Source organism: Thunnus albacares, chromosome 4 (assembly GCF_914725855.1).
Source record: "Thunnus albacares chromosome 4, fThuAlb1.1, whole genome shotgun sequence".
Classification (NCBI taxonomy): Eukaryota; Metazoa; Chordata; class Actinopteri; order Scombriformes; family Scombridae; genus Thunnus; species Thunnus albacares.
In genome coordinates, this window is record NC_058109.1 from 36450693 (window position 1) to 36465538 (window position 14846).

A 14846-nucleotide genomic window follows, 5' to 3' on the forward strand; every position below is an offset into this window, starting at 1 on the left:
AGTGCGTTTCAGAAGCGCCCCAGAAGTGTGCCAGAGTTGGTTCTCTGCTTTGCTCTGCTAAATATACATGCCTAGTCTATTTTTGACGGAAGCTGCATCAAGCTGCACAGAGCAGATCAAGCCAGGCAGGAAGTCAGACACAGAAGCAGCATAGAGCATCTGGTCATTTTTCAAAATAAAACACCCTGTGCAGATTACCGATCGTATATCAGCAATAAACACAAATTAAACACAGACATAAAGAAACCATTTAACTACATAGCCTACTTACCCATAGAAGAAGCACAAAAATCAAGGAAAAATAACTAAATCAATAAAATCTGAGCAAGTCAACATAATCGGACAGTTCAGTTGTGCTTCTACTGCAATAATTACAGTAGCCTAATCACACTCATTCGGCTTTCTCTACTGTAATTATTGTAGTAGCCTTGTCGAGCACCTATTTAAGCAGCCTAGTTGGGATGGGGTCTAAGAGAGGTTGTTGGTTTAGATGAAGGCATCGTTTGTGAAGGTCAATTGGAGCTAAACAGTCTAAATATATATCAGGTTTTACAGCTGTTTCTAAAGTTCCTGTGTCTAGGGATAAATCATTGTCTTTTGAGGGCAGGAAGTGATGAATTTTGTCTCTAATAGTTAGAATTTTATCATTTAAGAAGCTCATGAAGTCATTACTACTGAGAGCTATAGGAATACATGGATCAATAAAATTATGACCCTTTGTCAGCCTGGCCGATGTACTAAAAAGAAACCTGGGGCTGTTTTTAACTTCTTTTGTTTTATTATCTTCTTTTTTAAAGGGGGGATTGAGTCCAGTCATTTGCAATGACCCTGCGGCACTATCAACAAGACAGTTAGCAAGAGTCCTCTGTTGTATTGAAACATGGCATTTAATTCAATGCTGATGAAATTGCTTCCTTAAATTTAGCTACAGCACTATCAGAAAGACATCTAGTGAATACATTTTCATCTAATGGTGTGTAGTCCAGTAATAGGAATTCAAAAGTTATTAAGTCATTTTTAGATCTTGGTAATTTTAACATCTTTTAACTGGATAAAGCATTTTACTAATTGGATGTCTGGATTTTAAGTTAAGCTTCTGAGCATATGCTCAAGAAGCCATGACTCCACTTACCTCAACATCTGGCTGCGAGAGCTGCATCTGTCTCATCGAGAAGATGACTCAGTTGGAGCAAAGAATTTCCATGTACTACAAATTCCAGGGGGCTTAGAGGCACTTGGACACTATCACCTTTGGCCCTGCACAAGCCATCACCACCAGTGCTGAAGAGCTGGCTGTCACGCTATCTATCCTGCTGACACTGCTACTTCTTGGGCCGCAGCCTCTACTCCTCCCACTGCTGCTGCTCCAGCTTCTGCGTCTTCTCCGGCCACTGGTTATGTTATGCCCACTGCTGCTGTTCCAGCCGTTGCTTCTGTTCCTGCTCCAGTCACCGTCCCTGAGAACCCCTGGCTCCAGCTCAGGGCTAAACTTAAAGCCCCAATCAGCTCTACTCCATCATGTCCAGAGCCAAATCACCTGCCCTGAGTTGTGGTTGGCGACTGCAAAAAGAGGGGGAGACTCTCCTTTCATACTCCTACAACCTGTGACATCCAGCTAGTGAACTGATATGACATCCTTGATTCACATGAGTTCCCTTCACTGGTTGGAAAACCACAGCCTCTTCCACCTCCCATGATAAAACCCTGGTTTTGGTGTTTCTGCTAGACCGGAGGTTCTGGACGAGCCGGGAAAACCTTCATTCCCAGTTCAGCTGATGTCCGGCGACAGGGGGACTCAACATCGGGCTCCGTCTCACCACCGCCATACCAGGCCAGTCACACTGGTGACTCACAGAGCTGCTGGCAAGATCCGATGCAGAAATATTTAATGAAAATTCAAAAGTCACAGGAACATACCAGAAACGTAGACCAGACACTGAGACACAGGAACACTAACCAGGAACACAGAATAAACGCAGTACAAATGCAGAACAAAAGCAGACGACTTGACAGAGACTGAACTGAAAACTGGACTGTAAATACACAGGGTGTGATTGAAAATTGAACACAGGTGAGTAAAACGAGACACAGGTGAAACACATGAGGTAATCAAACACAGGAAGTAAAGGTGAGAAGAGAAAATATTTATATATAACAGGAACTAAAGTAAACAGACAACAGGTGACACAACACACGGGCAGACTGGGAGCAGATAAACTGGGGAAGACACTAGGAGCAAGGCTGGGCTAACAAGGGTGATGCAGGGCAGATGAGAGGAAGTGCACATAAACACAGGAGGAATAAAGGAATACACAAGGGAAACACAGAAAAAACCAAAACCAGGCAACATAAGTGCAACACAAATGAAACAGTCCCTCAAAAAGTCCAACTAAAAACAGAGAAAGTCTGAGGGCATCAGATAGATAACAAAAACCAAGGAAGTCAAAAGAACAAAAACACAGAGTCCAAAAAACACACAAAAGTCCATTCAGGGTGTGATAGTTTGTAGGTTTAAGGCAAGCAGCATGGATGATATTTTAAAAATAAAGTAACGTTAGGAACCATTGTTCGGTGCACATGTTACTCACCCCTCTGCTTAAATGTCCTTGTTGCTGTCACTGTTGGAGCAAAAGCCTGTCGCGCTGTGCTTTTTGGTGAGGTGCTGCCCAGTAAATGCTAAAGCAAAAGCGACCTTTGGGGGGAGAGAATTGGTTGCTTTCTCCACAGAGAGCATGCATATGGACAGCAGTCTGTAACACACGTCTGACGACATACAACTTACTTTTTCTCACTCATGATGGCACAAACACAGCAGTCCCGAGTGGGACAAACACAAGACAGTCTAGTGTGCTGAACAACTAAACAGGCAGTAAACTTTAACTACTCCTCAGAGTGTAATATTAGAAGGCAAAAGGACTTGGTGGTCCGTCTTTATATGCTCCCATTGGGAAAAATCGGCCAAACTCATAACATCTCTTTTCACTGCTACGCAGATGATGCTCAAATCTACTTCTCCCTCAACTCCAAAAATCAGGCCAATGTAACCCAATTACAAAACTGTCTCAAAGACATCAAAGACTGGTTAGCTCATAACTTACTTCAGTTAAGACAAGACAGAGATCATACTCTTTCCGTTATGAACCTGGGTTACCTGTTATATTTGATAATGATCTAAATTTCAACAGTCAGGTAAATTCCATTGTCAGGTCCTTCTCCCAACTCAGAACCATTTCCAAAATTAGGCATTTCCTCTCACCCTCTGACCAAGAAAGAGCCATTCATGCACTAAGATCATCCAGGCTGGACTCCCTCTACTGAGGCATCTCTGAGGCTACCATTTCCCAGTTACAACTAATCAAAAACGCTACTGCCCGGTTATTAACAACGTTGAAGAAACAAGACCACATTACCTCTATCCTTGCACCCTTGTACTGGCTCCCCATTCATTTCAGGATAAACTTCAAAATTCTTCTAATTGTTTATAAATGTCTCCATTGTCTCAGACCTACATATATCTAAGAACTTCTCACCCCTTATAGCACCACAAGACCCCTCAGATCCTCCCACCATTGCATGTTGGCTGTGAAGCACTTTGATACAAAACTTCTTTGCTTTTTAAAGTTATAAATAAAATAAACTTGAAACTTGAAATGTTCAGTTTCGATGTCATTTGTCAGAACAAGGTCAAGGGTGTGGTTAAAACAGAGAGTAGGTTTTATCACACTCTGAGAGAAGCCAGTTAAGTCTAATATTGAGATAAACGCCGTGCTAAGGCTATCATTATCGACATCCACATGAATATTAAAGTCACCTACCATAATTATGTTATCTGTACTAGGGACTAAGTTTGATGAACTCAGATAAGAGAGAATTCAGATAAAAATTCAGAGTACTAGCCAGGAGGGCAGTACACTATAACAAATAGAACTGGCTGTAAAAATAAAAGATTTATTAGGCACATTGCATATGAACCCTACCAACATGAACTCTGTCTTTGCTCTATTTATTCTTCTTTACATAAATCTGAGTCTCCATCTGACACCACCAAAATGAATTCTTTCTTAGATAGTTTCAGTTTCCCTATGATAAACCCAGATTTTGGTAAAAAAAAAAAAACAAACCATTAACTGTGGAGGAAATTACCCTCGATATGATAAGCATGCAAAATAACAAAGCTCCTGGCAACGGTGGATTTCCAGTTGAATTTTTCTAAAAGATCTCAGGCCAAACTGGCCCCACTGTTGCATTCTGTATATAAGGAATTGCTGAACCATGGCTCTCTCCCTCCTACTTTAAGACAAGCTTCATAAGTCTGCTTCTAAAAAAAGACAAAGACCCAAATCTCTGCAGCTCTTACAGACCTCTCTCCTTAATAAATGTGGATACTAACATTCTTGCTGACCCATCCTTTATACATCCCCACAAGCAATATCTCAACCAATGGCATTATATTATTATATATAGTTTTTTCACTTTGTCTCATGGCATCCAACAGGGATGTCCCTTATACCCCCTATTGTTTGCACTAGCAATAGAGCCCTTGACAATCTTTCTGAGGTCCTCTCCCATTTCACTGGGATATCATGATTGGGCATGGAATTTAAGCTATCATTTCATGATGATGACTGACTGTTGTATGCCTCAGACACAAGCCATTCCATACCAGCAATTCTATCCATCCTTCCAAGATTCGACTCATTCTCAGGCTATAAAGTAATTATCTCCAAGAGTGAATGCTATCCTATCAGTGCTCTGGCATTACAACTTAAACAGTCTAATATCCCCTTAAAATTGAGCCCCTCTGGCTTTAGGTCCCTGGGGATCAATATAATTAGAACATCAACTTCCCTTTTTTCTTCCAATTTCTCTCCTTTAGTGTCTAATATTAAATCTGACCTTCAAAGATGGGGAAGTTTACCTTTGTTGTTGATTGGAAGAATTAACATAGTTAAAATGAACATCTTGCCCAAATTCTTGTTTCTGTTTCAATGTCTCCCCCTATTCCTGCCGAAACTTTTTTTTTTCTTAAAACAATTGATCAAGGTTTCTCTTGTTTTTTATGGTATGGAGAGGCACCCAGAATCCGTAAATCTGTACTTCAGAGATGCAAATTCAATGGTCAATTGTCTCTGCCAAATTTCCAACTGTATTACTGGGTGGCACACATCCATAAAATTTTGTTTTGGTTTAAATCAACAGATCCACCATGGTGTAAGTTAGAGGCACAGTCATGTGTTTCAGTTTCCCTAATAGCTCTACTTACCTCTTCTATTCCAACCAGCCCCTCTGGCTTTACAAATAACCAAGTAGTAAGTTCCACTCAAAATCTTGTAACAATTCAGGAAGCATTTCAAATTTATTTCAGCATCTACTTTAGCTTTACTAAGGAGTCATTTATGTCAGCCTATATCATTTCTTTCAACCTGAATCTCCTGCACATGCACCACCATTGTGTGTGCCTGTCAGAAGCTCTGTCATAATTTGACATTTCATTCAGTTTTTTAGCCACATCTTACGTTATACTTTTAGATCCTAGCTGTTTTTATCTATTTGTTTTAAATAAGCAAAAGATTTTAATCATCACATGCTCGGATTTTAAGTTTTAGTTTCCCTGTCCGGACAGCCTGCTGAGGCTAGCCCAACCGGCTTGTTTTTAGCCTTGTGAGCTAACTAAATGCTAAGGGAACTGCAGAAACCGGGTTAAGACGAACTACGATACTGGCGCTAACTAGCCAGCGGGGGCTATTTTTATGCTCTCACCACCAACCGGGAGGAAATCACAGCCATCAAACCTCCTTACTGGAAGCTGATCTATTGCAGCAGGCCCAGTTTTTGGGCCTGTGCCAGTAAGTCTTGATCCGAGTAACTCAGGACCTCCTTTGTGTAATTTTTCAAGTCTACTTTCCCATTCCCATTGTGGAGCCCTGGTTAAGTCTCACTGTGTCCCTGCCTGCCTATTACAACACCAACAATAACAGTAGCTTTTCCCCTTATTGCAACTCCTTTACTGGCCACAGCTGTTTTCTTTCACCAGCAAGTACCAGCATACACAATAAGATATGCCTCCACTCACCTCACACCGGATGCGATAGCTGTCTCCGTCTGACCCAGAGAATCTCTGAGCTGGAAGGGAGAATGTCCACCCTATACCAGCTGAGGGAAGAAGAGCGGATCATCGACTCATTGGTCGTCGCAATGGGTCCTGCTGCCAACACCACAACCACTGGAGAACTGGACTCGACTGCCCCGCTCCCATGTCTGGAAGTCACTACTTCCCCGGCTGCAGACTACTGGTCCTGGCCATGGTTAGCTCCACTCCCTGCTCCCCATGGGCGTTAACATGGTCATACCTGTCATTCACATCCATCTCAACCCCTCCAGCTGACCAACAAATTTTCCATCCTGGGCGAGCAGCATTTCTCCCTACTCACTGATCACCACATCCCCTCTCCGGAGTCTGCTGTTTCAACCCACTTCCTACAACTTTTTTTAAAACTGAAATATAAATATAACTTAAATACAGAGATACTACAAATTGCCAACTGCTCCCTCCAGTCTGGTATTTTCCCAAGTGCTCTTAAAACTGCTGTCATAAAACCATTTCTAGAAAAGAGCAATCTTGATACTTCAAACATGAGTAATTACAGACCAATCTCTAATCTCCCATTTCTCTGTAAGATCCTCGGAAAAAAATGTGTACAATCAACTGAATAGCTACCTAATGATAAATGACCTGTTTGATGTTCTTCAGTCTGGTTTTAGATCCCACCACAGCACAGAAACTGCCCTTGTTAAAGTTGTAAATACATGAACATAAACACAGACTCTGATAAACTCTCAATCCTAGTACTCTTAGATCTCAGTGCCGTGTTTGATACAGTTGATCATGGGATTCTGCTTAACAGACTACAAAACTGGGTGGGAATGTCCGATCCTGTTCTAAATTGGTTCAGAACTTACTTACTAGACAGGAATTTCTTTGTCTCCATTTGTCTCCTTTGCATCTGACAAAGTTATTATGACCTGTGGGGTTCCACAGGGCTCAATGCTTGGCTCACTCCTATTCAACTTATATATGCTTCTGCTTGGACACATCATAAAGAAACACAATATACAACACCATGATTATGCAGATGACACGCAACTTTACATCTCCCTCTCTTCTGATGATTTGAGCCCCATGGAAACACTGATTAAATGCATCAAGGACATTAACACATAGATGAATCAAGATTTTCTGCAACTAAATAGTGACAAAACAGAAGTTATTATTATAGATGTAAAAGCAAAGAGACAGGAAATTGCAGCCCACCTCAGTTCCTTTTCCCTTAAGGGCAAAGAACATGCCAGAAGTCTTTTCATACATGCTGATCTTAACTTTCACTGTCATATCAATAATGTCACAAGATCAGCTTTCTACCACCTCAAAAATATCTCAAAATTCAAAGGCTTTCTCTCAAATTCAGACGCTGAAAAAAACAAGTACATGCATTTGTCACAAGCAGACTTGACAATTGCCGAGGTCTCTTTTCTGGACTCCCCTGAAAAATTGTTAAGCAACTGCAGCTTATACAGAATGCTGCTGCACATATATTAACCAGGACCCAGTAAAGTGCACACATCACACCTGTTCTTAAATCCTTGCATTGACTTCCAGTAAATGCTAGAATTGATTTTAAAATCCTCTTACTTGTCTACAAGGTGCTGAATGGCCCTGCTCCAAATTATATTTAGGAATTGCTTGTGCATATGAACCAACAAGTAGCCTCAGATTATCAGCCAGTGGTCTCCTTGTTGTCCCCTGTGTGCACTCTAAAGCAGGTGAAACTGCATTCAGTTATTATGCTCCATGCAGTTGGAATGCCCTTCCATGTGATATTGCCCCAGTGCTTAGTTCCTTTAAAAGTAGACTTATTACATTTCTGTTTGCTGTTTTTAACTAGGTTGAGCAACTGTTTGCTCCTGTTTTAAGCAAGCATATGTTTGCTTGCTTTTATGTATGATGTATTTTATGTCTAATTGTATCACTCTTGCTTTTGTGAAGCGCATTGTATTGCTCTCTGTATGAAATGTGCTATATAAATAAATTTGACTTGACTTGACCACATGTACAGACTCCACCTTTTCTGTATGGCATGATAAAGGCCTGAAAATGTATAAAGACTTCTATAAGAATGGTGTTTTTCAAACCTTTACAGATCTATCAAGCGAATTTCATCTCCCATCCTCTCATCTCTTTTGATATTTTCAAATTAGACACTGTATTAAATCTTTGTTTCACATTTTTCCCTCCTCACCTCCTCAACTGTGAGATGAGTTTCTTAGCTCTGACCCCCTTCAAAAGTCACTCATTTCAAAGGTTTATCACAAACTCCTGTCCTATGACAGTTCACCAGCTACAAAACTGAGGTTGAACCTGGAGGATAACTGGTCGGCCGTTGCCCTTAACAATATTCACACAAGCTCAACTTGCACTCATCTCACACTCATACAGTCCAAGGTACTGTTTAGGATTCATTTTTCCAAAGCTTGATTGTCACAAATTTATCCCACTATCACTGACAGATGTGATAAATATCATGCTTCATCCTGCAATCTAACTCATATGTTCTATTCTTGTCCATTATTATCTTGTTTTTGGCAGACTTATTTTGATATTATATCAAAAATACTTTAGATTACTATAAATGTCTCTCCCCATATTGGCATATTTTGGTCTCCAGAAGACAACAACTGATACACCTCCAACCAATTAGATATTCTAGCTTTCACTTCCTTACTGCAAGACGCCATCTTCCTCTTCACTGAAAGTTTACTAACGCTCCCAGTCAGTCAGTGGCTCAGGGATATTGTGTCATTTCTAAAGCTAAAGAAGATTAAATTAATTCATTCTGATAAGTTCAACAAGTGACAGTCTTTTTTAACGTTCTTCTCTATTTATCGTTGCCGTTGTGGGTTTGTATACTGATGTTCATTAATGTGCTCAGTCCCTATCAAATAAACAAATTAAATAAATGAATAAATATAATTAGTAAAACACTGTGTATGAATTGCACTATATAAATAAGATGTCTTGCCTCATCTAGATGAGTGACAGATGTCAGCGTTTGCCCATTGGAGGGCAAGGAGGGTGAGAATAACAATACATTTATTGTCTGAAGGTAGAAAATTCATTAAGTCCTCATACATAACAATAAAATACATTGTTTAACAGTGCATTCCAAAATAACCTGTTTGAGCATTTTCTGATCTGAAACCTTTGTGATGAAGGTCTTTTTGAGTTTAGGCAATTAAAACTACTTGGTGAAGGTTAGGAAAAGATGGTGGTCATGGTGAAGACACCAACACTGGCTGTTGGTATGAGACATTGTTTGAGTTCTCCCCCTTTTTTACCAGCTGTACTTCACCACCAGTGCTTTAGTCATTATACTTGTATGTATTTCATGGAGTTGGTCTGGCAGTATATTGTTGCAGTCTTCAGTATAGTCCTTACATTATGTATCTGTATTGCGCAACACTGAGATTACATTTCTCACCACTAATACATGCACAACCAAAGACAGTTTGGGAAAATGCCTGTTTCTTCAACAGCTTGTACATCCCACGATTTAGAGAGGAAATGATTTATTCATCCTGCATCCTCTGGCCACATATGTATGTGGACAAGTGGACAACCTCTGCAGTAAAGGTCAGCAAGTACTGTGCAAAGACAGAACAGAAAGATAGGTCATGCTCACTCCTAATATTTTGTGGCTCTATAAATGAACTGGAGTTGAGCCTGCTTCTCTAACCTTTAGACCATCACTGCTCCCATTTCAGTGAGTTCAAGCTTCAAAATACTTGTACTGCTCTTGTTCAACAGACTGTGTGTGTAGTATTAATTAAAAAGACTACATCAGCATGTAATTAGGGGTTTTATGGGTGAAGTCGAGGGTCATAACTTGGATCACCAGAGGGCTGCAAACTTTCTTTTAATGCTCCTACTGAAGTTTAACAACTTGCCACCTGTACTCCTGTGGAGCTTTTTTTCTCGCCATAAAAATGTTCTTTACCTCCTCCACCACCTCTGACACAAAGTCTGACTCATTAAGGCTAGATTCACCAAGGAAAACTATGATTATGCTTAGATTTAGTTGACAGATTTCAGATGAATGTCATTATTGCATGAAGTTGTCTAATCCTAGAATCTATAAAACTTATTTGCTATGTGCTTTGGTAAATTAAGACATAAAACAACATGACTTATTTAAAACTTAAACTGCTCAAGTCACTTTTGCTATTCGCATGAATTTAACAGTTTGTCCAATCCTTGGTTCCAAATGAAGCAACAGTTCAATCAGAATCATCTTCATCATTACTGTGTGTTCAGACAGAACGCAAAGTGAATTTTAGATGATTATATAAAAAGTCAACGCAAAGACACAAGTAGATGTGAATTTGCCTGGAGCGACGTGAATTGACATGAATGTGCATCCACTCAATTTCAAAATATTTCAACTTCAGCAAAAAATGCATGTGTATGCTGGAGCTTTATGAATGTGCTTCATAAAGACATGAGGAAAAAAGAGAGAGACTGGAGGGAAATAAGAAAGAACCGGAGTCTGTGGTGAGTTCAGAGTCCAGTCAGAGGCTGGACTGAATACAAACACTTCCCACACTCCCACAGGCACAGTCAGTGTGTCCATTGCTAGCTAGCTTTCAACTACTGTACAGTAATGTATTTTGATTGTTTGGGGCAAATAAAATAAGTATCATGGATATCATCTGCAAATAGATGATAAACAATGTTAAATCTGTTTATGATCTGTCCCAAGGGTAGCAAATATAAAGAGAATAACAGAGGCCCTAGAACTGTGGGACACCACCAGACAGTGGAGAGGAAGCAGACACGAAGTTACCAATAGAGAGAGTGAAACTCCTGTTAGTGAGATAAGACATAAACTAGTCTAATGCTATGCCTGATATGCCCACCTAATCACATGACCTCTTAATCAGGATACAGTGGTCTTCTGTGTCAAACACAGAACTGAGGTCAAATAGCACTAGCACAGAACAATGCACCAGAGGACATTAAAATAATAGGAACCCTCGGAAGAGCAGTTTCAGTAGAATGCTGTTTCCAAAACCCAGACTGAAACTTGTCATAAATATTGTGGATCTAAGTTAGTTTTCTTTGATATGGGCTGCATAGTAGCATGCTTAAAACAGGAAGGGACACATCCTGAAGACAAGGAAGAGTTAATTATAGTTGATACAGTGAGGCCAATTTTTGGCAAAACTTTTAGAAATAGTGGAGGAGATATCACATCCAGAGGGCAGGAAAATAGCTTAATCTTCCTATCCAAGTCCATCAGATCTGGCAAGGATAGGTTGGAAAGAGTCCAGAACAGAAGGAGATAGAGAGGGGCTAGAGTTGGTGGTCAAGTCCAGTGGTGAATACTGGACCTAACAGCAATTACCTTACCAACAAAGTAGGTAAGGAACTTGTAACAATCATCAACAGAGGAACATGGTAATGTAGAGAGCGGTGGTGAAACAATATTATTTATAGTATTAAATAAAATCTTGGGGTTTCTTTTAGAAGAAGAAACTATGTTAGCAAAATAAGCAGTCCAGGCTTCCTTTACTAGTGCATTGAAGGAGTGTGAGAGATCTTTGAGATATAGGCGATGCTCCTCTGGCCCAGTGGATTTCCATAATCGTTCAGTCCTGCGACACTTCCATCTCAAGCAGCCGACCACGTCGGTCATCCACAGGGAAGTATTACAGATAGCCCCAGTCCTAACCTTTAAAGGTGCCGCTTTGTCTAACAATGTGGAGCAATGCTCATTAAAAGACTGCATTAGTGTGCTGAGAACTGATCAGTTGTACTCTGGGTAATGATGCAGAAACTAAATGTTTGTTTAGGACACAAAGGGTCAGCATTTACACAGAGATAAAAAATACATTTATGATTAGCACCACCTCAACCTTGCCTAGTAATGCTAGCTCCACACACCAATCAACTCAGAGGACATTTGGCCATACCCAAAAGCTGGTCCAAGAAAACTAGCCTTCCAATCAAAATAAAAACAAGAAAAACTGCTATTCTCACTGACACACCAGTGAAGGAGGCACTTGCAGCTGAAAGGCAGGCACAAGGTAAAAATAATCCATTCCAAAAGAAATGCACAGGAACCAAATCTAAAACACCAGGGGAAAATAAGGCAGGTATAAAAAGAAAGACTCTACAGGCCTCTTCATCAGATGAAGATGAGTGCCTGTGCCTTGTTTGTGTGGAGCCATTTGCGAACAGCCGTCCAAGAGAGGCTTGGGTCCAGTGCGCGTAATGCAAACAGTGGGCCCATGAAAAGAGATTTGAGACCTGGTTTGAGATTTCTTTGAATGCTTGATATGTTTTATTTGAGAGTTTGTTTGAAATGATTTTCCAGTTGTTGTAGTTGGGACTGATTTCCATGTTCCAGTACTGATTCAAGTTCAAAGACTAATCAAACTGTTTTTCTGTAGCTGAATTTAATTTTGAATTTGAAGTAAAAAAAATAACCCAACAATGAATTGATTCTTGCTTTATTTCTTACAAAATCCAGTGTGATGTCTTACCTCACATAGTGTGACGACTTACCTGCTGATGGGCCACTCACTATTTTAATGTCTATAACTCTGTACTGAAATAAGATGAAAATGAAATGAACACAAAATACATGCCTGAGACTTTGTTCTTTCATTTGGTATGCAATTTTAACAATATGATGTATTGATCCCAAGGTATATAAAAGAGTGTGAAAAGTGTGACAAGATGCCCTTGTCTCCCCTACTTCATGTCACATTGTAAACAATATATTGTAAAACCATTCAGAAACACAATTTAGCATTATACATTCATTTCATAATAAGTCAGTCCTTCCTATCAATATACCAAACATTAACATTCATATTAACGCTTCTCATAATATTTAGACATTCAACCTTCATGGATTTAACCTTCTCCAACTGTGACTAGATTAAACTTTCAAAAACATAATTTCAAATAAATAAATTCAACATAACTCTTCATAATTAAAAAATGTCCAATATGACTATTATTTTATAACAAGAGAAAATGTTGAACTGGAAATTCTTCACACATTATATCTTTGCATTACATTACTTCACTAACTTCATTCTTTCAATATGACTTCTTATCTAATTTAACTAATAATATATGATTGTCGATAAGGTTATTAGAAAATTTTATTTTTATTTTTTTAAAAATTTTAAAATATCATAGTTACCATATAAACATTCATTAACTCTTATGACATTTAAAAATTCAACATTAGGTTTTAACCTTCTCAGTAGAGGGCAGTATTGTCACATGTAATAAAATGTAATAAAATCAAAAATAATATATTTTTAATAGACTATCGCACAGCTATCAAAGTTATACCATTCTTTATGTATTTTTATGACAACAACATTGTATGATTTACATAATGATTAGACATTTAATTCACACAAATTCAGATTTGGCTCAGATTTGCAGAAAGACTCAATGAATGTCCTGCAGGAATGTGAGAGTTTTATGACTCTGGTCTGGGAAACAGGGGGTTTTTCTGTCCATGTTTACTAGGCATTGTTCAAATGACCCCAAAGGTGATTTATGCTTTTGGTTCAGGCCATAATTTAGTTATTGGTCAGCAATGGCCTCTCAGCAGGTCTGTTTAACATCCATTTAGTCACAGTGTTTAACTTTGTTCATCATCATACTGTTAGACCACCACTTGGCAAAGAGGTCAGTTCAGGGAGGGTCAGTGCACTTCCTTTGGTGTCTGCACTCACCTCCATGTCTCTGAATCAAAGAAAGGTTGTTTTATTCCATGGAATTAAAGAAAAGCAAGGTTTGGTGTGTACATGGTCTGCACATTTGGAATTTTCTTCAGGGTGGAGGTCTTTACAATTTAGCTCTGTTTTCTGTCAAAGCTAATACCATAGGTTCAGTCCTGTGAAAGAAACATATTCAAAGGTTTTGACATTTAAAGAGGTAGAACCTGAGTGGGGACACTGTTCATATTTAAACCCTGATACACAGCCTCTCTATGAGACTGTTGTTTACTGTGGTTGAGTGAAAGCTATAATTTTTTCCATTCCTGAGCATAATACCTATTATACCTCTCAGATGAAAATGGCTTCTATCAGAGGGCCACGTGTTTTTTAGAATACAAACTGTATGCTAATTCCTCAGTCTCAGTGCTGTGTAATACAAACTAATCCCTCTTCATTATGAGAGCAGAGCAATGGCAGTGTTGGCGCTCGCCTCTTCACGGGATTTAAAAATGGTAAGTTTGGATTTCAAAGTCATCTGGGTTTATCACTCATGTACAATTTCTTTTTACAACCACTGTCAATAATTCAGTTCTTTGTGTGTAAACTGTCAGTTGCCAATTAATCAGATACTTTTTCAAAGTTAGAACAGTGCATTTTTTTCAGATTCAACGTCCATAATGAAGTAACTTTTTCATTGATTTTTTTTGGGGGGGGGTTGGTATATTTGTCTTTCTTCTCAATTTTGTCGTTCCCTTTCAAGTGGCAGAATAAAGAGCAGTCTTTGATATCCACCCAGAAAAACATGAGCATCTGGGAGATGCTAAAAAACAAAACACCATTTGAATTATTTGTCTTTGAAGCTCCATTCATGAGCACTTTTCGCGTATCAGCCAGTGTGACTCGAGCTGCATCTCCAAACTTTGTTGTTGGGAGAACAAAGTCTCTGTGCTTTGGGCTCTGTACACATTTACATCCTGTGTGTGTGTGTGTGTGTGTATGTGTGTTTGCGTCTGCACATGTGTGTGTACGTATCAACCTGTGGT

The 14846-nt window shown here is 39.3% G+C and overlaps 1 long non-coding RNA gene across 1 annotated transcript; it reads left to right on the plus strand.

Annotated features, from left to right (window-relative positions):
* The first annotated feature begins 637 nt into the window (after nt 1-637).
* Nucleotides 638-14239, plus strand: LOC122981262. Its single transcript, XR_006403200.1, has 3 exons — nt 638-773; nt 1004-1010; nt 14228-14239. It is a non-coding gene; the product is annotated as an uncharacterized LOC122981262 (long non-coding RNA).
* Nucleotides 14240-14846: the final 607 nt, after the last annotated feature.